The 24,679-nt window shown below is 41.0% G+C and overlaps 1 protein-coding gene across 3 annotated transcripts in view; it reads right to left on the bottom strand.

The window, feature by feature from the left end:
* Positions 1-24,679, bottom strand: part of Dcun1d3 (defective in cullin neddylation 1 domain containing 3) — a 41,327-nt gene that overhangs the window by 16,365 nt on the left and 283 nt on the right. Inside the window, exon 1 of one of the 3 annotated variants that reach the window (XM_027410197.2) lies at positions 24,420-24,612. The exons of 1 other annotated variant lie outside the window; for it this stretch is intronic. The gene's annotated coding sequence lies outside the window, so the exon portion shown is untranslated. Of the gene's footprint in view, positions 1-24,108; positions 24,308-24,419; positions 24,613-24,679 lie in introns of those variants that run through there. One more of the 3 variants, XM_027410198.2, reaches the window with a different exon arrangement.

The following is a 24,679-nucleotide window of genomic DNA, read 5'->3' as shown; positions in this document are numbered from 1 at the left end:
TACATATTCTAGAAAGTCTAGAAAATGCAGACAAGTCTGGGGGGGGGGGGTCAATGAATTTCACATGGGTTCTAGGGTTATTGAACTCCGGTCCACAAACTTGCAAAGCAAGTACTTCAGTAACTAAGTTACATTAAACCTTAAACAAAAATTTTAAATATTGTTATCACCACAAATGCTCCAGACTGCACATAACTCATGATGCTTATTTATATCCTACTATTCAGTGTGTCTTTTTTTTTTTTTTTTGTATTGTATTCCAGTGGGAGCAAAGAGACTGAGACTCCCTGTGCTGAAACACTTTAAAAAGCTTAGTATCTCAATGAACCGGCACCATGATTTGTTGTCTTAACATCTTACTCAGATGCTAACTTGCTCTCCATAATTCACTATTCTAGACATACTAGTGTAATAAATAGAAAATGAAGTTAAAAATCAGAATATTAATAATTGTTTCATGAGAATAAATCCTAAGATGGGAAATTAATAGATCAAAGAATATGCAAGAACATTTTATATAAAATTTATTTTAGCAATGGACACATACTTTCATCATACTGTATTTGCCAACTAATTCAATTTCCCTTAAAAAGGGGGGGAAAAAAACTTTGCCAAAAGCATGGAAGATGAAAGAAAAATATCCAGGTAGCAAGTAAAGAAGCGTCAGTTTTTCTGTGAGCACAAGGACTTAAGAGAGTTGTTAAAGGATGGAACAAGAAACAGGAAGTTCATCAAATGATCATCTTTTAATTTCATCTGAGTTTCTTCAATGTATTTTTTAAGTGTCAGACAAGCCTTACCCTTTTCACCCTCCATCTGAAAGTCTAATATGTCCTCATCCTCTTAGCACTGGGCTGAGAATCTGGCTCTTAGACTAACCAGAGCCAGAGTGACTCATCTGCACATGGGGCTGTGGAGCCTTGAAAGCAGCCGAAGAGCTGCATTTACCCCACAAACCTGTCATACGGGCTTGTGAGCTATAGAATGAATCGAAGGACATTACAGAATGTAACAGAACCCTGTATGATTCCCCACCATCCAGTCTCTTTATCAGATAAATGCCCAAGCTTCACCAAGTAGTTCCCTGACCCAACTCCTGGTTTAAGACTGTGTGTATGTGGGATTCATAATGGAACATGTGACTTAGGCCCACCACTACCTTATACACATTTCTGGCTTCAATAACTGTTACCAGAGGTACACAGGCACCTAAGCCAAAATGGCCACCATACCACAGCCATAAGAAAAGTAAAATGTCTTTTGAAGAAGGTGTAGATGTGAAGAGTAAACAGACTCTCTTTACCAGGTGAGTTTCAAATCTAATGCATATAGAATTCAAGAATAAGATTCTTAGGTGGAAAGCAATACTGAGAGATTACAAACTGGGTTTTGAAGACATCACTTACACCCAGAATCCATTAGCTTCAAGAATGGAGATCAAAGCCTACCCTTCATGAATACGCCTGTCAGTAAATTCCCTTTTACATTCTCTAGATGTCAGAACTGAAAGAGTTCTTACAAAGACAGTTAATGCTTCTCAGATATCCTACTTAAGCAGCACAGAAAGTAAGATCCAATGCTTAGACTTCCTGATTTGTGTTCCTGGACCAGCTTACAGGGCCACAATTTCAACCTAATATGTCATGGGAAATCTCAGCTGAACAACAGGAGCAATGATCCCTGGCCCATGAAAGCTGACAAATTCCATTACAACTAGGTGAGCCATTAGGGTACTATTTATATAAGATGGTATGACTAACAAGCTAAAAGAACTATCTTAGCTCTGCTCCAAATACACAGTTACAGAGTATTTACCCCTGCCATCTATTGAAGAAACATTTCTCTCATCTTCATGTTCCCAAGGGAGAACCCCTCCTAACATCCAAGCATCATGTGATGGGATGTAAAGCAAACTCTCCTGGAAGTCTTTGTACAATAATGACAGAGCCAATCTTCTTCCAGCTCAATCTAAACCACATCCTATGAAACTGAAAAACCAGACATGACCAGAATTCTTGGTTTCAATTACTATCACCCAAACAATTTAAGTGCCAAGAGCCAATTTAGGAAGAATTCAGGAGATGTATGTGTGTGTTATATATAGTCATGTGTGTATGTATACATATACAAACATACACATATACACATACATGTATATACACACAGGTTAAAAATGTTTTGCTTTATTAACAGCTTTTTATTTTCACAAATGCTTATATGGCATATGGATACATTAACATGCATAAATGGATACTTAATTCAAATACTGAGATGGATTCAACCAATATATGTGTCATTGTACTCTAATCCAGGACAACACTTTTGTTTTGTCTTGGTTTGGTTTTCTTCATTTTGATAGTGTGGATTTTCATTTGTTTTGCCTTGTTTTTGTTTTGTTTTCTTTTTGAGACAAGGTATTATGATGTAGCCTTGGCTAGCCTGAAACTCTGCCTAGCCTTTCTCTGCTCCCAATTGCTGGAATTAAAAGCATATGCCACAATGCTCAGCTGCTTTGGTTTTTGGGTTTGATTTCATACATGATTAAGAGTTCAGGCTGACCTTGAATTCATGATCCTCCTGCCTCAGCTTTCCCAAATGCTAGGATTACATACAGGACTGCAACACCAGCCTGGTCTCATTTGTTGATTTGTTTGATCCTCCAAACAGCACAAATTTTATCTGTGTTCCTCAATTCTTAAGTACACAGCATTTGTTTGCTATGTACCTACTGATAACCACTGATAATGTGGTGGTTTGAATAAGAATGTTCCCCCAAAGACTTATATATTTGAATACTCGATCTCCAGTTGGTGAGTTATTTAGGAAGGATTAGGAAGTGTGACCTTGTTGAAAAAGGTGTGTCACTGGGAGTGGGCTTTTGTGGCTTCAAAAACCTACACCAGGCCCAGTCTCTATCTGTGTCTATAATTTACATATCAGATGTGAGCTCTTAGCTATTGCTCCAGCAACATACCTGCCTGCCACTATGCTCCCTGGCCATGGTCAGGAACTAACCCTCTGAAATTGTAAGCAAGCCCCCAATTAAATGCTTTCTTAAGTTGCCTTGATCATGGTGTCTACTCTCAGCAATAGAATAGCAACTAAGACAAATAGTGTTCACGATGCACAAGTCAGTCATTTTACTGCATGAACTCATGAATCAGGCAGGCATGCTTAGCTTTTGCCCTAGCACAATTATGCCCAACAAACCATATATATATATATATATATATATATATATATATATATATATATATATATAACAATTCCGATAAAATGGTGTTAAGTACCAAAGGAAACTGAATCCTGTGCACAGAAAACTCAATTTCACTTCTCAAGGACTTGTTCTTAAGGTCAGATTTCTTTGAGACCCCTTCTCCACGCATAGCACTTAGAAAAAAAGGGGAGTTGTCTTATTGTTCCAATTATTCCCAACCTCTTCAGTTTCTCAAATAATGTGATACAAATAGCTTCTTAACCAGTAGTAATATGGCCCCATCACTCTTCACTTCATGAGCTAATTTTCACCTCTTATAGTAAAATACAGAATTTGAGACTGAAAACAGAGTTGTACATGTCTCTTTTGATCCATACCTCACTCCCCTGGAGGAGGGAAGGGTGTCACATTATTCACAGAAATTATTCCCACCTCTTCTTTACAAAGATGCAAGCCCAAAGGTCAACTGAAGTCACAATCTCACAATATTCCAGGAACTTTCAGCCTCCCCAGATAATATGTGAAAATATCTTATTTACAGAAGTTTGAGACCAAGAGCTTTGTTTTGAATACTGCATATACTTATTTTAATAGGAGTGTTGGGTGTTGGTGGCGCACGCCTTTAGTTCCAGCACTCGGGAGGCAGAGGCAGGAGGATCTCTATGAGTTCCAGCCTGGTCTACAGAGAGAGAGAGTTCCAGGACAAGCTCCAAAACTACAGAGAAACCCTGCCTCAAAAGTCCAAAAAAAAACAGGGGGGGGGGATTCAACTATTTAAAACATGAAGGACTTTTACAGTGCCACTATGCTATTCACAAAAACTTCTTGATGCTGGGTGTAGTGTTGTACAGAGAGGCAGGCAGATCTCAGTGAGTTCCAGGACAAGGACTACAGAGAGATGCCTTGTCTCAAATAAATAAATAAATTTAATTAAATAAACAAATAATAACTTTTTTTTTAGCCTGATCAGAGTGGCTTTTGACTTATCTTACTAACACATGTACCTTGTCAAAGACAATAAGAGATGAAGTTCTACCTCTTTGGCTCTCCTAGAAAACAATGAGCTATGCTGCATATGGCAGCAAGAAAAGACCACGAACTAAAAGTCCTAAACAAAGCTTCCAAAGCCAGACATACTTGCCAAGAAGCAAAGAGCAGATTCCACCTCCACTGGCTGGCAGGCAGGCCCACACATTCTGCTTAGCCATGTGAAACAGCCGGCTCTTACTCTCCCCACCCCCAGGCCCACTTAGGATATTTGGGGTAGCAAGAGAATAGCAACACTGGTGACTTTTCTAGGAGATGTTGTATAAAAATAGAGCTTCCAATTTTAGGCCTAAAGTTGAAAAGAAAAATAGCCTGAATTAGAAGTTTGTTTTAACACAATACATTGAAAATTCCAAGTATTACAAGTTAAGTGCTGGTAGCTGAGGAGGAGGTCACACCACCACAGGGCTCCTCAGTGAGTAGGCAAACAGTAAGGCTTATTTGACAGTGCCTATTGACCAATGACAGAATTAATCTACCATGTGGGGTGATGGAAACCCAAACTTACACTCCTTTGGTTGGCAGGACTGACACAAAGAAATCTGGGCAGCAACTTACAAGACAAAAACGTTAATAAAACCTTTTTTGAGGCTAGCCAAAAAAGAAACATTTCAAACTCTGAATATGACTCATTTTTCAGAAATTAAGTCAGTATAATGAGGGGGTATCTTCAATCACCAACTTTTTTATTTCGGGTTTTAACACCCATTCTTCATCAACATACTTTATGTCAAAACAAAAGCCAAATGCCTGCTTTTTACATCAAGCTGCTAGCCCTTCAGGTATGAGAATCACTCTGGCAGAACTGGTGGAGAAGGCCCAGAAAGACACCATCATGATAATAAAGACCTCCCAAAGGGTTTGTGGGTACCATAAATTACATAACAAATCCATTCTGTGAAGCAGCAGGATTAACTTCTATTCATCCCAGGTGACTCAGTATTGCCAATGGGCTTCTCAAAAGGAAGGCTCATTATCTACCACAGCTGAGCAAAGGCACAATGATTGGTCTCACTGTGTATCAGCTTGCTGACATTAACTATTCAGCAAGAAAAATCAACCTTACAACTTAAAAAAAAAGTCATCACACCCCTCCCACCCTAAGTAAGATTTTCCTGAATTTTTAAGGTTGTAATAATGACATCTTACTAACAGATGCATAATTATGTCTATTACATATGCAGGGATAAATGCAATTTATATGATTTATTTCCATGGAATTCATGGCTTATAACAGTCAAACATAAACAGTCCAGCACTTAAGAGGCAGAGGCAGGAAGATCTCTATGAGTTTGAGGCCAGACTAGTCTAAGTGGCAAGTTCCAGGACAGCCAGGACTATGTGGAGAGATCCTGTCAAAAAAGAAAAAGAAAAAAAAAAAATTTGCCATACCCAGTAAGTAGAAGAAAAAAGGATGCTACTGTCTTGGTGACAGTGTCTTAGACTTGACTGCAAGCCCCAAGAAGGAAAGAAGTGTGTGTAGTACATGAACAGCATCAGCTGATACCCAAGGATAGGTTCCTAAAGAATCCAACAGAGGCTCTGAGGGAGCTGGAGAGGTGAAGGAGTGTGTGTTATGTGTGGGGAGAATATCTTCATTGGAAATGTATTCACACATGTGACATAAAAGCCAAAGGAGGACTATTTGGAAGGAGTCAGAGGATCAACAAGAGAAGGAAGGGGGTGAGGGAAAGAGGGCAGTGAAGGAGGAGATAAATCAGAACATAGCATAAAATGACATATATGTATGAAAATGCCATAATGACCCATTACTTCACATGCTAACTCAAAATTAAAAATGATAGCAACTACAGAAAAAAAATACCTACTATGTATTTAGTGCACTGCACAATCTGTCTTCATGCATGTGACTCTAGATACTCTCCCAAACTGTCCACAAATACTTCCCTAAAGTTCACTATGTACCAAACACTGTTTGTAAAACATTTTACACACAACTAAACAATGATGTAACACTAACACTAGTACCTTGGGTATTATTCTCACCGCTTCACAGATGAGAAGACTGAGGCATGAGTTCTAAGCAACTGGCCAAAGGACCTGTGTTTTACTGTTTCTCAAAAAATAAGAGTAACAAGGTGGGTATGGTGGTACTTGCCTTTAACCCTAGCAGAGAGGTGGACCTTTGTGCATTCAGGGCAGAGAGGTGACCTTTGTGCATTCAGGACCAGCAGACTATAATTGCAAGTTACAGGGTATGTGAGACTCTATCTTTAAACAAAACTCTTTCAAAAGTGGTGTTTTATTTAGGGCAATAAAGTCCCTAAGCCTCTGAGGAGAGCTTGAAAGGGGTAGCAACTTTCAAACTTCAACTGCAAATTGCAGCAAGAAATGGATTCTGGGGCTGGAGAGATGGCTCAGGGGTAAAGAGCACTGGCTGCTCTCTTCCAGAGGACCCAGGTTTGATTCTCAGCACCCACATGGTGGCTCACAACCTCTAGTTCCAGAGATCCCCCCTACAGCCCTCTTCTAGCCTCCTTGGGTACCAGGAGCACCATCCAGACAAGCACTCATACACATACATTAAAAAAAAAAAAGAAGATTCTATATCCTGACCTAATGCACACATAAAATACACGTAGCACAAGGATGCTTTTCATGACACAAAACTGACTAATTCTTCCATCTGTGATGTACTCTGATTATTTCCTTTTCTAGTCTGTTTTCAACTGTTGGCTATGACCCTCCAAGAAGAAATGACCTACAGTTTACAAACTCTCAAGACCAGGCTTGAAATTTCCCTATGTATTAAGGCATGTTAAGTATTTTTCCAGTTGTCATACCATTTAATCTTCACAGATACCCAGGAAGAGGGATGTTTCTGCTATCTCTATCTTATAGGTGAGGAAAGAAACTGACCTATAAGCATTTTGCCAGGTATGGTGGCACACTCTTGTAATCCTACCATTTGGGAGACTAAGGCAGGATTTCAAGTTCCAAGCTACGAAAGAAAGAGAGAAAGAGGAGGAGAGGAGAGGGAGGGAGGGGAAATTGGGAGAGGAGAGGAGAGGAGAGAAGAGGAGAGGAGAGGAGAGGGAGAGGGAAGGAGGGAGGAGAAATGGGGAGAGGAGGGAGAGAGGGAGGGAGGGAGGGAGGAGAAATGGGGAGAGGAGGAAGGAGAGGAGAGGAGAGAGAGGAGAGGAGAGGAGAGGAGAGGAGAGGAGAGGGAGGGAGGGGAGGAAGGGAGGGAGGGAGGGAGGAGAAAAGCAGATAGCTACCTCATACAAGTGATGGGGAAGGTACTGTGTATGTTTATCTTATTGATTGTTAAATAAAATACTGTTTGGCTAATGAGACAGCAAGTAGACGGGACTAGGAGTCAAAGAGGATTCTGGTAAATGTAGTAGAGAAGTGCTGATCCAGGCAGGAAGTTACATAGCAAGGAGACTCATATTTACGCGAAGGAGAAACAGGAAGGGCTCTCTTTTCCCCTCCGCTCCTGCTCCAGCAGCATGATGTGATCGACTGGCAAGGAGGGACGCCAATAAGGCATCCAATAAGATAAGTCTTGAACAGAGACAATAACCGTACATTCCTTTTTTTTTCTCCTAGTTCCCAGCTTCCTTTCATGTAGGTAGGGAAAGGTGTCTACTTCTGGCCAGTAGCCTATAGGCAGAAATGATGCAAGGAGGTTCAGGCAGATGGGATTCTTGAGATCTAAACAATGGATTGTAAGTGTCATGGCTGCCATCTTATCATCTGCTAGGATGAATCAAGGTAATAACCAAGACAACAGAGTATGAGACAGTGGAATCTGCATCCCCTGGTGTCTATAGGGCTTCATCTGCTATTGTGGGACACACAAACAATAAATTGTCAGATTATACCAAACTTCCTCAGTAATGCTACAGTGACTCAGTTCAGGCTTCTTGAGTGCAGTGCCCTCACAAGGACTTTACCTACTTCCAATCTCCCACTGCATGGGAGTGATCAGGCACAAACACAGTGTAGGCATTCTATGTACCTACTTAAAATCATTTACTAGGGCTGGGGATGTGGCTCAATGGTGTATAGCTCTCACCTTGCATGTGCAGGCCATTGGGCACAATCCCTAGTACTCCCCTCCCCAAATTACAGATCCTTTTCACTACAGACTCACATCTAAATTCACCAAGGTGCACATTCTTCTGGACCTGACCTCAGCTTCTGCCTTTCCATTTCAGCTGCTTGGGCATATTAATATACTAAAGTATTCCCCAAGATACCATGGCATTACCTGTCTCTATAGCTTTACTTTACCATTAGCATTGCTGGGAATTTCTCCCCCCTTCCTGATTGTCTGGTTTTGTTTCTTCAGCTCTAGCTCAGATTTTCTTCTCACAGGACTCCTTTCTGCTGACCTGCTGGCACCTGCTTTGATATCACTGCATCTTAGAGCATTGATTTTTACAAACTGTCTAATTGTGTCTACTCAATCTGTTAGAAAGAATATCTGGCATCATAAGCCCCATTCTCTTCCTGAAACACCAAATATTCAACCACTATAGGGCCTGTCCACCAGAACAGTGAGCTACATATAAATCCATTGAATACAATGGTGAGAGAAAAACATTTTTGAGGCCAGGATTTTCTAGCTTACAAGAATGGTTTTGAGTTTCAGAAGTCCCCTAAGAATGATACACATTCCATCTGGGAAAGTCAATCCCTTGCTCATATATCTGTAACTGGAAAACTACAAAATCTGTTTCTTCTTAAGGAGAAATTATCTTGTATCTGTTTGGAAACCTTAACCACTGTTAAAGAGTCTTGCTTTAAGCTGCTGTGCCATCAAAAGCTCTTGGATTTACACAGACAAGTACTAAATGCAGGGATCTTCTAAATTTGTATGGAGCCAAGTATTGTATTCAAATAGGAAATATGCAAATAGGAAGGGGAGGGGCTTAGAGGAGGAAAAAACATTTCCTTACAAATGGGGAAAAGGCAACTGGAAAGGTTTTCACCTGTTGCATAACTTTATTAGCTCTTTCTGCTGGGTCAGGCAATGACTGAGAGTGGATACTTAGAAAACAAATGCTCTGATAAATTAAGCAACTCCTGTTTCTTGGCTAAGGAAGAATTCAAAGTGATAATTAAGTCTCCAATTAATGTTTTTGTCTGATCGAAACTGTCATGGAAATTCAAGTTTCCAAACTCTTGAAAAGACTTTTGCTTCTCTCCTTCTACCACAAGCTGGCAAGTGCCTTTATCCACTTGGCCATCTCAGTAAGCCCCAAGCTTTCTCTCCGAATGAAAAGATTCTGGATGAACTAAGAAGACCATAGTAAATGGTGCTAGAAACCAACACATATTGATCCAATGGCAATTTCCCAAGAACAGAAGAAAATGAACAACTGACTCTAGTCTTGCAAAGGCTTGCTGTAGCACAAAGACAATTATTACGACTCCCTTCCATCCTCTTTCAGATTTATTCAGATTCACCAATTAGCACCTATATATAATGACTGACTTCTCCACTAGGGAATATAGGCTATTTTAGACATTCAACCTCTACCCTCAAAAGGTGGTCTTGTGATTTTTACATCCAAGGAAAAGGGCACACTAACTTAGAATCCAAATAAATTAAAGTCTGTTCAAAGGACACTTGCTTAGAGTAGATCTTAGTACAAATGGAGATTTTTTTCAATCTCCAAAATTAGAGCCTGGATCAAAGGCCTTTTCCCTTTCCTATCCTGCCTTAACACAAGAAGTCACAACCTTTCAGGAGACAAAATTAAAATGGTATGAAAATGGACACAGAGCACTGACCTCATCTCAGTTGGGAAACACCTGATTTTCTTATTATGAAATCACGAAGAGGGCTGGGGACAGCTTAGGATCTTGCGTGACAGCTTGGCTATTAAATGCATGTGATAGCTAATCTTGCATATCAACTTGACATACCTGGAAGAAGGAATCTCAATTGAGGAATTGCCTCTATCAAACTGACCTGTGGCATTTTTTCGAGTACTAGTTGATGTGGGAGGGCCCAGCTCACTCCGGGTGGTGCCACTCCTGAGCAAGTTGGCTTGGTCTGTACAAGAAAGGTAACTGAGTAAAGTGAACATTGTTTCTCCAGGGGTTCCTGCCTTGGCTTCCCTGGATGTTAGATTAATAAAGTGTAAGATTAAATAAGCCCTTTCCTCCTCCAGTTGGTTTTGGTCAATGCTATTACAGCAACAAAAAGCAAACCAGACCATGCACTTGCTGCCAAGCCTGAGTTTGGTCTCCAGAAATCATATGGTAGAAAGAGACAACTGACTCCCACAATTTGTCCTGACTTTAACATACTCACCTTGGCACATGAATACACCACACACACACACGCTCGTTCGCAAAATACCAACTAACCACCAAAGAAAGATAATAAAAGTTTATAGTGTTAAAACATGAAACAAACAAAACACAAGAAACACAGACTACATCTGAAGCTTTCTTAGCTTCTCTTTCTATTTCCACAGAAATTGAGCTCTGTATGGCAGTTTTGCTGGGGTAAGGGATAGCAACTCCCATAAGAGGCTATGACTTCTTTCACAACTATTGCCTCTCAAGATCTTTATGGAATTATGAGAATGAGTAAGGTAGGATTTTTAACACTGTTTTGGTGCTTAACTTTATTTTAGGACACAAGTTACAGTATCCCTTTATCAACAAGTAATGTATAGGTCACCTCTTAGAAGAGGCTGAGCCTACACTTCCAAAACCTTAAATCTGGGTGCCAGATCCATTGTCTGGCTTTTTCTCCTTGCTCCAGTTCTTAAACTCACACCTTAAGGAGTCCCAATATCAAAGAGTGAAAGACTAATGATCAATACAGACAGTGGGGGACCTGCTAAAAGTGAGGAGAAAATGACAATATACATTTTTTCACTGTTCAAAAATAAAGGTACCACTTACTAACATCTGTGATACTTAAAATTCTACACAATGCATCCATGGGATTTGGGCAATGTCTTTATTTTAAATTCTGCACAATCTATCTATGGGTATTTCTGTCAAATTAGACCTGCTTGGCATAATAGTGCACTTGAGAGACAGAGCAAGTGGATATCTGTGAATCTGAAGCCAGGCTGGTCTACCTACATAGTGAACTCCAAACAAGCCAAAATATGTCTTGTATTATGCCACAGAAATGGGAGCTTTATTGGGGTTGTGGCATAGCATATGTCAGGAAAGGGAAGGGGAGGGGAGGGAAGGGAGGGAGGGAGGGAAGGAGGGAGGAAGGAAGGAAGGAAGGAAGGAAGGAAGGAAGGAAGGAAGGAAGAAAACATTTCAACCATTCTTAGCACCATTATCCATGTAGTTACAGGTGTGACATGATAGTTACACATTTTCATACTACACATTGAAAAGTTGAACTGACAAATGAAAAGCATTCACCATGTACTCCCCAGAATCATCACTAGTGCAAAAAAATATTCTAGTGCATTTCAGCAACACACGTACATATAACCACGGCCCTGAAGATGACTCAGCAGGGGAGGGGGCCTGCCTCCAAGCCAGATGACCAGGGATCAATTCCTGCAACTCTCATGGTAGAAAGAGACAACTAGTGTCCTCAAGTTGTCCTCTGGCCTTCACGCAAGTTGTCCTTCTGAACGAACACACACACACACACACACACACACACACACACACACACACACACACACACACTATAGCCAAAGCCACACTTTGAAAAACAGTAAATTAATCCCAATCCTTTGCATCCCAGTTAAAGAAAGCACAGAGGGGATGTGACCTGCATAAAGACACAGCAACTAGTAGCAGAGTACAGACTAGAGCAAAGGACACTATGTACACCAGTGGTCCCCTAGAACAGACTCTTCCAGGAGTCTTAGGGACTTGGCCTCAGTTCACCAGCAAGTGAATCTGAAGCAGGTCTGGGCTTTTCGCATTCCCCTTCAAACAACAGGTACAACATGGTACTTAGCAGCTGATCTTCTTGGATAACCTGGATTGGCTGAAACAAATCTGTTTCCATCCAAAGTCTCAAGAAGGCTTGTCCAACTCACTGAACTTCAAGGCATACAGCCAAAGCCAAAAATGTCTCCTGGATCAGCATTCCAATTTTAGACCAAACAATATCTTAGCTCTTTGTCCCCATTGCTAGACTCACATAGGCTCTATTTATCAACGGTTCTCAACCTGTGGGTTGAGACCCCTTTGGGGGTCAAACAACCTTTTCACAGGGGTCACATAAAACCATCCTGCATATCAAATATTTATATTATGATTCATAACAGTAGCAAAATTAGAGTTGTGAAGTAGTAACAAAAACAATTTTATGGTTATGATCACCACAACATGAGGAACTGTATTTAAATGGTCGAAGCATTAGAGAGTTTGAGAACCACTGCTCTATGGGGTTTCAGGGGAAAGATTTTCCATATCTAATTTTTAGGACAGCTTTGGAAACAAGTTGGAAGTTTCCATTAGAGTCACTTATGTATTTATTTCCCAGACACAAAGGGCAGGTTTTATTTTCAAGTGATAGATAACTGTGTACCTAGCAATGTTTTACAAACTCTATAGGAGGTAGAATGATATAGCCCCTTTTTACGGAACTACAATCCAGGTAAGCTTAACCATATAGGCCATGTAGCTAATAATAAATAATAATGCTTTTTATATGACACATACTAAATAAGGCTATTCAAATGCACTAATAATCATTACAACTATTTACTGTGATTAATTTCATTTGACACATGATAGACTTGAGTCTTAGATGTGGCTCATCCAAGTTCCAAGTGGCAAGTGCACTTCAGACTTAAAACCAGAGTGCTAATTCTAGATCTGTGCTTTTAACCAATGATTTTGCAAATCCAAACGTTTTTCCTTATTAAAAAGTAACATGGAACACATGCCTTTAATCCTATCACTTGGGAAGCAGAAGCAGGAGGATCTGGGAGTCCAAGGTTTGCGTAGTCTAAATAGCAAGTTTCAGGCAACCCAGGACTACATAGTGAGACCTTGTCTCAAACAAACAAACAATCAAATGTAATGAGAGTAACATGAAGACTGTACTAGCAAGTTACCTTGTTTCTGAAATTAGGGAAGTCTAGCATTTGAGTACATCTGTGAGTTCAGGATTACAGCACACTCTAGGAATGCTTTTCATACTGTACCAATCTACTACTGCTGCTTCTTCTTCTTCTTTTTTTTTTTTTTCCTGTTTTGGTTTTTTTGAGACAGGGTTTCTCTGTAGCCTTGGACCCTGTCCTGGAACTCACTCTATAGATCAGGCTGGCCTCAAACTCACAGAGATCTGCTACTTCTGCCTCCCAAGTGCTGGGATTAAAGGCCAGAGTCTGCTTCTTACAACCCAAAACAAAGAATAGCTAATGTTACTCCAGAATTACAAAATGGGAGAACAAAGCCAGGTATGATGGTTCATAATCTGTAATCCCAACATTGGGGAGGATGAGGCAGAAAGATTGTTCTGTATTTGAGGTGGGACAGCCTGTACTACATAGAGTGCCTCAGGCTAGCCTGAGATACAGTTTGAAATTTGGTTTCAGAGTTGGTTCCATGGTGTAATGGTTAGCACTCTAGACTCTGAAATTCTGTTTCAGAAACAAAAACAAACAACTGGATAATTAAAGTGGAAAAATTTGTAAAATAGTAAAATATAGTGGCTCTCGGCCTTTGGTTCCTTCCAGTTTTTCAAATCCTTGAAATTTCCTGACATCTTTCATTACAGAGGAAAAAGGCCCCCTTGGACCACACCTGAGTTTACAGGGTGATTTCAGGGTGGGCTCTCAGAGGTTTCAAGGGAGAGGCTAGTCAAGCCAGGAAAACTTAAGCATGGAATTCTATGTTAGGTCCTATTTTCTCAGAGATGGGCAATGGGAGGTAAGAGTTAAACCACCAAAAGCCAATAACCATGCCTATAAAATGAATTCTCAAAGTCCAGACTGATGTCTTTGATCATGCCCAACTAGGAAAGACACATACATACACACACACACCACTACCACAGCAGCAACAATGACACACAATAAATCAATGATGCCTGAGAATTTCCAAGTTGGTGAGCACAAAGACTTGCTGGGAGGGTTATGTGACTGGCCTGCCTGGAATTCAAATTCCCCCAGGAATCTAAAGTGGGTAAGGTCTGAAGCTCCAAAGGCAGTCAGAGGGGAAAAATTCAGGAAGAAAAGAAACTTGTCTAGGAAGATTTACAGCCCTTCATTTGACTGGAGTGTGAAAATAATGAGGAAGGGCCCCAACTTAGCCAGATTGTTTAGTTATGTATATCTCTGGCCTTCAATTTAATTAAAATTTACCCTCAAATCAGCACCAATTGAATGAGGGTTAGAAGGGGTAAGGTTGCTGTATCTCTTTGTCCCTCTCCCAAATGTGGTTACACTGAATAAATCGCCTTTGTTTGTTTGTTTGCTTATTTTTGTTTTGCTTTTCACTATTAATTTTGATTGTTTAACTAGTGTATTAGCTTGTTAGGACACAGGATATGGTTAAATTCAGTAAAGGCAGCACAGATCTAGAGAGAGCAATAGATACTATACTTTTCAAGTCATCTATTGCTTCTTCATCATTGTGGCTGGTCTGGAACAACTGGGCTCAAGTCATCGTTCTGCCTCAGACTCCTAAGAGAACTACATCCATAGACCAAAGCATCTCTTTCTTTGGAGGGTTGAGGGAAGCATGAGTTCAATTCAAGGCTTTACCTTGTTGAGTAAGCATATACAAGCTACATTCCCAGCCCAAATTAAGGCAGAATAGAAAGACAATAAAAGTTAAAGGAATGTGGAAAGAAAAAGAGCCCAAGCTCCTGGATTGAAAACCAAAAACAAATAAGTAGCTGGGCTCAGTGGTACTTGCCTGGAATCCTAATACTCCATAGGCAAAGGCAGAGGTAGGAGTATCTCTGTGAATCTGAGGCCAGCCTGGTCCACATAGTGAGTTCCAAGGACACCCAGCACTATAGAGAGAGACCCTGTCTCAATAAAACAAAATAAAACAAAATAATAATAAATATCTCACAAACTAGATTAGAAATCACATTAAAGTAAAAACATGTCTTATTACAAGTATTGTATTACCACCTGTGTGCCAGTAGAGGTCAGAAGATAGGATCCCCGGAATTGAAACAATTGTGAGTTGCCATATGGGTGCTGGGAACTGAACCCTGGCCCTCTGTAAAAGCAACAAGTGCTCTGAACCACTGAGCCAATTCTCCAGCACTGACTGGTCTTAACCTGTTTTGTTTTGTTTTTTAAATTTGTTTAAGTGTATATAGGTGTTTTGCCTGTATGCATGTATGAGCACATGTGTGCCTAGTACCTAAAGAGGCTGAAAGAGGGGATCAGATCACCTAGAAATGGAGTTACAAATAGTTGTTAAGTGCTAGAAATCAAACCTGGGTCCTCCAGAAGAGCAACAAGTGCACTTAATTGCAAGCTTGACTAGGAATAAGAATACCCAAACATTTTAAGTTTTAAATTTTTCAAACAATGCAATTTCAAAACCACCAAAATCATATATACAGCTACTACTGACACTTTGGGGAGACTCTCTACAAGTCCATGGCCACACCTATGTGTATACTATCTTTTTTCTAAACACCGCTCCCTCTTAGATACCAATTATTGAGTCTATATTAAACTTTGTTAATAACCTAGATCTGCTTCATACAAACTTGTCCTGAAACTCTTTTCTATTGCACTTGGTTTCACCTGACCAGAGACTTCTGGAAAGAACCCCTCTGGATAGTATAGGAGCTAACACAGGGCTATAGCTACCTCTCCTGCTGCCACTGGCTTTTATATACTACTATCACACACCACTTGAGTTCTACAAATTGTGCTAGCATCATGTCAAACCTGACGAGGGAGTGGCTGTGGGAACCCCTGAACTTGTAGTCTACAAGAAGTTAGGATAACTTGTGAATACCCACAGCTAGCATCTCAGTGGCGCAATCTTGTAAAACTGAGTCATTGGCATGTGGGGTCTGTGCTAATTCAAGACAGTATCAGAGCTGAGCTGCTGGACACTCAGTTACTGCCAGAAAACTGTTGGAACAATGTAATTAATAACCTATGAAATAGATGCACACACTAAAACCAACTTCACCAATGCTCACAAGACACTTTACTGCTTGATGTAATCACACAATCTATGACTGTCACCAGCTCAAGAGTACTGTTTGCCATTTCCAACACTAGGAAATCAAGTCCTTCAGACAGATCTACAAATACCCAGCAGAATAAAAATTTTAGACGAAAAACTAGATCTGGAGATAGGGCTCAGTAGTTTAAGTGCATGTACTGTTCTTCCACAGGACCTGAGTTCATTTCTGACATCCACACTGGGCTACTCACAACTACCTATAACTCTAGCTCCAAGGGTGCTCTCTTTTGACATCCAGGGATGAGTGCATGCACACAAACGTATAATTATACAGACACACATATATAAACGAAAATAAACCATAGAGGGGAAAACACTAAAGAACTATTTGGACCTGCCAAAGAAAACACAGATGTTGCAGAAATACAAAGTTTAAAATGATTTTCTTCAATAGCTTTGGCTGTTATTTCACATTTGTAGTCAGTTGGTCAGTCAGGAACTATCTCAAGCATTCACAAGTAACTGTTGCAGCCCCCAGAGGAAAGTTGCTAAACAACCACCACCACTACCTAGTGTCTTCTTCATTGTGTATTCTATTCAGACTAAGGAGCCCAAGCACATTATATTTCTCATCTCACCAGCGTCTGATTTGTGAACTCAAGTTTTAAATAATAAAAATCCTAAAAAATATATCAACACCTAAATTAATGGAAAGAAATGATTTCAACAGCCTTAAACACCCCATCAAGAATGCTCAGTCAACTGTAAAGACTAGTATAGTCACACCATCCACTGCATCCCTACACTTTTGTCCACATCAGAAACACACGTTCTCATGGAGAGCAGGTTCCCAGCCCTCCTGCAGAGTGATGCTCCCTTGAGTTAGCAATTCTCTTCCCCAATGTACCTTTTCCATGATACCCCCACTTACAACTCGGACACATAAATAAAGGCTTGCTATTTCACCCACCTCAACTAAACTACTCAGTGCCTCTAGAAAAACTGGTAGACCTCATAAAGTTAGGAAGCCCAAAGTAGAATTCTTCCTATGAGCATGAGCTTTTCAGTGACAGTTTTGAGTAAATGACTAGGAAAGTGACTAGTTATTTCAAATAAAAATTGATTTATTGAGACACAAGAACCATGAAAATATTCTTAAAAATTAATAGAGCATTCACTATATAACTCACTACTCCTGAAAACACCACCACAATTAGGAAAAATTGTCTCTTTTAAGGGCCTAAGAGTGTTATCATATCCCTGATCCTGCCTCCTAGGACCCATGCTGCTAGTCTCAGCATCTTCTCTGAGGTATCCTGACTTTCTCCTCTTGTTTAAACAGCACCCAGTAAATATACAGCAAATGTGAAGGGAGTAGTCGGGTGTTTGTTTTTTGTGATAAGATTTCACATATCCCAGGCTGGCCTCAAAAGCTGTATGTAGCTGAGGATGACCCTGAACTTCTGGTCCTCCTGCCTCCACCTGAATACTGAAGAGTACAGAACAAGTATGGGACATGAAGCCAGGTGCAAATGTTTTTGTTTTGTATGAAACAGTCATGCTATATGTATACAAGCTGGACTGAAGCTTGCAACAATCCTGCCTCAGCTCCCCGAGTAAGGGATCACAAGTGTGTAACACTATGCCTGGCTAAAGCAAATGTCTAGCTGAAAGTCAAACACTTCTTAACATAAACAATGATGACCTATGTAAATACTGTGGCTCTTTACACCACCACTCTTTAAACTGCTGTTAATGGGGATACATCCTGTTCAGATGCTTCAGCAGGTCTTTAGGAATACAACTATATACAATTCAGCATTTTGCACAGCCATTATTAAACCACACCCACTAGTTATCTAAGTGCTTAGAAGCCAGGCATGGTGATACCATACAATCCCAATATCACTTAGGAGGGCAAGAGAAGAGATCCTTGAGTTTGAGGCCAGCCTGGGCTACATATAAAGACCCTATCTCAGTAAACTGAAAGAACTGAGGGTGCTGAATCTCCACTCCTACTTGAATATAATTTGGTCCCTTTAGAAACACTCTGGGGGAAACTCCAACTTTCCATTTAAACATCCAAAACTTCTACTACAGTAGGGCACTCTCATTTCATTACTGAACCCTGCTTCACATATGCCACATTATAAGGGATTCTTAAAGAATTAAGAGCTGGCCAGGCGTTGGTGGTGCACGCCTTTAATCCCAGCACTGGGGAGGCAGAGGCAAGTGGATCTCTATGAGTTTGAGGCCAGCCTGGTCTCTAGAGCGAGTGCCAGGATAGGCTCCCAAGCTACACAGAGAAACCCTGTCTCAAAAAGCCAAAAAAGACTTAAGAGCTGGTAACAAAATGCTTAGAACTAAGGAATACACAAGACCAAGTACCAAGAATTTAATTAGACTCAAATTCTACTAAGTGCCTAGAAAGACTGTGAAGCCAACTAAGACAGGGTAAGTGAATCCTCCTTCCTATCACATACTTTGCTCTTATTTGATTTCTGTTTTCCCACTAAAATCCTTGGTTTTCACCTTATTTTGTCCTCAGACCATGAAATCAAATATGGAAATCCAACAGTCTTATAGGAACTTTTTGTAAAATGAAGCTTTGGGATAAGAAAAAAAGAGCAAAATACCCTCATATTTGTCACAAGTATACTTCTTCAGGGGGCTTCCTCAAACCTTAGCTAAGGAAAAAAAAAAAAGGAGGGGGCATTGTGGTAGCCTGGTTTGTTTGTTTGTTTTATCACCAGTGCTCAGGAGGCAGAGGCAGCAGATAGATTCTTGTAAGTTCCCGGACAGCCTGGTCTGCAGAGTTGCAATCCAAGCCAGAGGTACACCAGATATTCTAAGGTTTTGCAGGGTCTGACTTTTTCCTGGTCTTCCAAGACTAGGTGAAGTAAAATGAACTGCATTCAATACAGTAAACCCTCTGACTACTAAAACAAGGGGCAGATCTCTCCAACAGTCTCCTGGACTGACAGGCAAAAAGAACAATGGCTACAAGTTGCTAAATACCCCTGAAAATGAAGTCCCGCCCTCTACAGAGTGCTTATCAGAGATCTGCCAGTCATCAGAGCTGGTCTAGATCTAATAGTCTCAGTGACAGTATTATTTCCAATCATTGGGTCCTGAGGTTGAATGCTTCAGCAATGTGCAGCAGGACAGAAAGGGAACATGAGGATGCTTACACTGCTATACAATGTAGGCTCCTATGCTATATCTCATCCCCAAAGCCAACAATTCAATTCACAGCTCAAAGACATGGACGAGGCCAAACTCTCAAGGAAGCAGAAGTTATCATCCACATGTTCCAACCTATGGTGTTTAAATAAGGTCACATTTGCATATATCTTAAAGACTGGGCATTTTCCCCTTTTATCATAGCATAACTCCAAAGAATCAGTTTGTATCACTTTTTGGTATTATTCTCACTCAACTCTCCTTTCTGGCCCCCAAAGAAATAAAAACTTTCATTGCCTAGGAAAACAGATACAAGAACTAGTGACATTAGATTTGAACTAAAGGACACTAAATCGACCTGGTCTGTTGTGGAAAGAGCTAAGAACACTGTTCCAACATTAGGAAGAACTGATCCTGGTACACTGGTATGAACATCTGTAAACAGACACAAAGACTAATTATAAGTTATCAAGAGTTAGGGAAATGGTAGTCACCACATAATTACCATTGTTTCAATCTGAGCTACTACTTCTTCACCTCAAAACAACTGGCAGCCAGTGTACAATTAACTCTCCCCACTACAGAACACATATCAAGACAGTAGTAAAATCAGATTAACTTTAAGCCATCTAACGCAATGCAAAACAACTTACCCACAATGTCAAAGGCAAGTGGCATCAGCTGGTTTTTAGGTTTTCACCTTTCACTGGAATGTGTCCAAAATCCTCAAACCTTAAGAAACAAACTGATTGGACCATAGGTCAAAAGGCCAACTCAGTTCCAAGGTTCCAAATTCACTCAGATTTAGATTCATTTTCTAAACATAATTACTGGTCAATGTAGGAGTTAAGTAAGGGTTTCTCCCCATGTTCAAATCCCCTCCTACCCATCTCTATCCCCTTTCAAAAAGTAGACTCCAAACTGGCTGATGAAATGTCAGCCTAGACATTATTTTCATGCTTGATTTGTAATAAACCACTGAAATGAAGAGAAACAGTAGACTGCTAAATACCAAATGAATACTGCATGCCCAGCAGTTGCATATCAAGTCTTTGTCAAGGGACAAGGTCTTTAACCTGTGCCTAAGCCATAGATATGTATGTGCCTGTATCAGTCGCTTATTTGCCAGGTCCTAAATGCATTTATTTGCTGTTGGCATTCCAGTAACAAGCTGGGTCCCTTCATTACCCCAGGATAACACAGAATGCTCTACCAAAGTTAGTTCTGAGGAGCCACCTGCAGGTAGTATTATAATACTAGAACCTAAACCAAATCCACCATTTCTGACTTGTTTTTACAAAACACCAAAAGGTTTCATTTAACATTTTTAAAACTGAACCAGCAGTAATGGCACATGTCTTTAATCTCAGCACTCAGGAAGCAGTGGCAGGTGGATCTCTATGAGTTCAAGGCTAGCCTGGTCTACAGAGTGAATTCCAGGACAGTCAGGGTTGTTACACAGAGAAACCCTGTCTCAGAAAAAACAAAGCAACAATCACAACAACAACAACAAAATAACAATAAATAAGACTGAGTTTATATCCAGGCGGTGGTGGCACACGCCTTTAATCCCAGCATTCGGGAGGCAGAGGTAGGCGGATCTATGTGAGTTCAAGACCAGCCTGGTCTACAAGAGCTAGTTCCAGGACAGCCTCCAAAGCCACAGAGAAACCCTGTCTTGGAAAAAAAAAAGACTGAGTTTACTATACAAACAGTCTAAGCAACTTTTATGCCTCGCAACTGCCTGACTCAAAAGCCTAATTCACTCATTTTTTTTTCTTCACTTTTGCGAAGAAAAAAAAAAACTCTTTCATTTTAGCGTACTGTGATACAGCTCAAGAAGGCCAAATCAAAGGCGAGGTCTCGATTAAGTCTCTCAAGTGGACAATCTATCCAAGATTGAAATAGAGATGAGTGCCCCCAACTGAAGGCAAAAGTAGGTTACGTCCCTGAGTTACATGCCAACCCAAAGATGGTGACATAGTAGAAATGGGCCCCACAATGGTCTTTATCTAATATGATCCAGAGTGAACTGTTAGCACCAACCTACCTCTCGGAATATTATTACTCACCAGGAGGCCCAGGCAAGAGGGGAACTATTGCAACACAAATGCTGCCTCCCCACAAAAAAAAAAAAAAAAAAAAAAAAAAAAAAAAAAAAGAAAAAAAAATCTGAAATTTAGATCTGGATGGCCATTTGTAGACGAACATATTATTAACACAAGCCTAATCCTTCAATCTTAAGTTTGAACAGAGATGGAAGATGTCAGTACTAGCACACTTTCAGAGTACTTACTATGAAATTTTAAATAGCTGTATATATGGCAAAATATTTTATGGGAACAGATGTGCACTCAATTGAACATCCTGCTTATTCCTAAACACATAGCCCAAGTGACCACTGCTGCACCTCTCTACTACCCTCAGCTGGGTGAGCTGCTTGTGTTTTTAATTATGATAGTCCAGTAGAACCTGCAAAAATAACAATAAAAATTCCAAGAAAGGCAATAGAATTAACCAAAAAAGAGTTTTTCTATTTCTTCCCCCTCCTTATCATATTCGTCTACCTGGGTCTAACTCCCCTTCTCTGACCCCATTTAATTCAACCTTTTACTCACTAAACTTAACACCTCACCCCCACTTTTTCTCCCCAGTCTCTAGAACTTGCCAAGTTCATTTCAGCAAGTTTCTGCATGAGGTGTTCCCTAAACCTCTAAGCGTCCTCCCTTCATCTTTGCATGGCTGGCTCCTTTTCATTTAAAGTTCTGTTTTAAGTGTTACTTCAAGAAGTTCTCCCTTCACTGCATCCCAGTCACACTTCCTATCCCATCATTCATTTTCTTCAGCATTTAATCAAAATCAGATTTTATTATCTCTGTTCCCACCTCCCATTCTGATGGACCTTTTGCTTGGGTTTACCTTTATACACCCAGTGTTTGAAACACTGGCTAGTACTTAATAGCCAATCTCTTTTTGTTTGTTTGTTTGTTGTTTTTGTTTTTCGAGACAGGGTTTCTATGTGTGACTTTGGAGCCTGTCCTGGCACTCACTCTGTATACCAGACTGGCCTTGAACTAACAGAGATCTGCCTGCCTCTGCCTCCAGGGTGCTGGGATTAAAGGCCACCAACGCCCTGCTAATAGCCAGTCTTAAGTGGATGAATTTTGGACTTTTCATTCAATGGCAAACTAGGTTCCAAATGAATTAAAGTGTAGAGGTAATTCTTTTATTTCTCTAAGTCATCTAAACACCATAACTTATACAATAAGGCATTAAGAATTGTGTTCTATCAGGCTTGAAGGCAGTAGTATGATGGGACTCTCTTCCCAGCATCAGAAGGCCATCTGTTAAGATAATCCTAAAGACACTACGCATCAAATTCAGTGACAGAGCAAAATGTATGCCCTTTCTAGTCAAAGGACCCCTAAAATTTAGCACTATTTCTTAAAGCATAGTTTCTTAAAGCATAGTTCCACAATCAACAGAGGGTTTCTCTTTTAAAATGTATCAACTGCAAAACAAGAATCATTAACACTTCACTCTGAAATCCCTAAGGCAGGCTAGAAGAGGCACTACTTATTCCGTGGTGGGTTTTTGTTTGTTTTTTAAACAACGCGAAGGAGATCTTCTCAATTATTCTTTCTTCAAACATTCCCATACCATTATGGACTTGCATTCTGCTAAAAACAAAACTACACATCACATTGTCTCCCATAAGACCACCTATACACAAAGGATTCGCTAAATAAGATAAAAATCAGAACAAGTTGATTGTCACTTAAGTATGCCAGACACACAGATCGAGAAAGATAAAAGAGCTATTGTCCAATTGTAGAAACAAAAAAAGTAATATGGGGTTTTCTGTTCTCAGAAGTGCATCATGAAGTGTGGGTGGAGAGAAACACAGATATCCAGAATTAGCCTAACATCAAATCATTTTTGGAAAGAGTTGACAACATGTAAATTCCTCACACATAAAGTATTTAGAGCAAGAGACCTTGATTCCTGGGCTATGATGCCATTTATGATTCCTTGCAGAAGCTCTGGAATTCCAGTATTCATAAAAGAAAATGCTCATTACCATCGGGAGCCAGGCGGCGTTGTGAGGTACTCCCCAATGTGACACAGACCATAACTGAAGTACTACAAAGCTTGCAGTTAGGAGCTGGGATAGAGGCTGAATAAAAAATTCAAAAGAGGTAACCAAGGTACTAAGTGCCACAAAGGGGAGAGGGTGACCACGACTGCCACTCAACCACGGAGAATTAAAGTAGAAACAGGGGTGTGTATGGGGGAGGATAAAAGGTGGGGATGGAAAAAACAATACATTTGTCACCCCGTCCCACTTCCTAAACAGGATATAGGCAATGCCTCCAGCCCGATTACCTCAGGCACAGATGGTTATCGTTTGTAGCAAAGGTGCACAGAAAGGCCTTCAGGTCTGAGCCCCTTAATTCCAGGGCTGCTAACGATTACAGAGAAGGATGGGGGTGGGGAGGAAAATCAGGGAGGGAGCTGTAAGATTCACCCACCACCTCCCCCTTGGGCTCCTACCTCACGGTTCTTACCCTGGACTTTCAGTTCAGAGTCTGCAGCCCCTCCCCGACCATCTACGGCCCCAGGTCCCCAGGCCCGGGATTGAGGGGTGCTGGCGATGGGCAGGCAGGGAGAGTAGGTAAGTTTTCTGAGTCTTGCGCTTGACACGCCACGGGCTCCCCTCACAGCCTCTTCTTCCAGAGGGACCAGTCCAGACAAGGCGCTGATTTGCACTCCTCCCCTTCCACCACCACCCCGTTTCTCGAAAGAACCGAACCCCCGCCCCTTCATCTCTCAGTGCTCCCCCATTTTCCTCAACTCCCTCCCCCCACGCCAAACTCACAGCTGCTCCAGAGGTTCCTCCAGTCAAACCCTTTCTGGAAACGACGGCGGCCCGGCGGGTCCAAACCACCTACCATCGCCGCTTGCGTTTCCAGGCTCCTTACCCCCGCCGCCGCCGCCTTTTCTGCCACCGCGGCCGCCGCCTCCTCCTCATCTGCGGCCCACCGGCGGCGGCCGCCCCGAAGCCCCGCCCCCTCCATCGCCTCCTGCATCATCACTTCCGGTAACCCCGCCGGCCGCTGGCTCCAGGAGGGAGAGAAT

Source organism: Cricetulus griseus, chromosome 3, assembly GCF_003668045.3.
Source record: "Cricetulus griseus strain 17A/GY chromosome 3, alternate assembly CriGri-PICRH-1.0, whole genome shotgun sequence".
NCBI classification, from domain to species: domain Eukaryota; kingdom Metazoa; phylum Chordata; class Mammalia; order Rodentia; family Cricetidae; genus Cricetulus; species Cricetulus griseus.
Note: the sequence above shows the minus strand (reverse complement) of the source record. Positions and strands in the feature narration are given on the sequence as shown.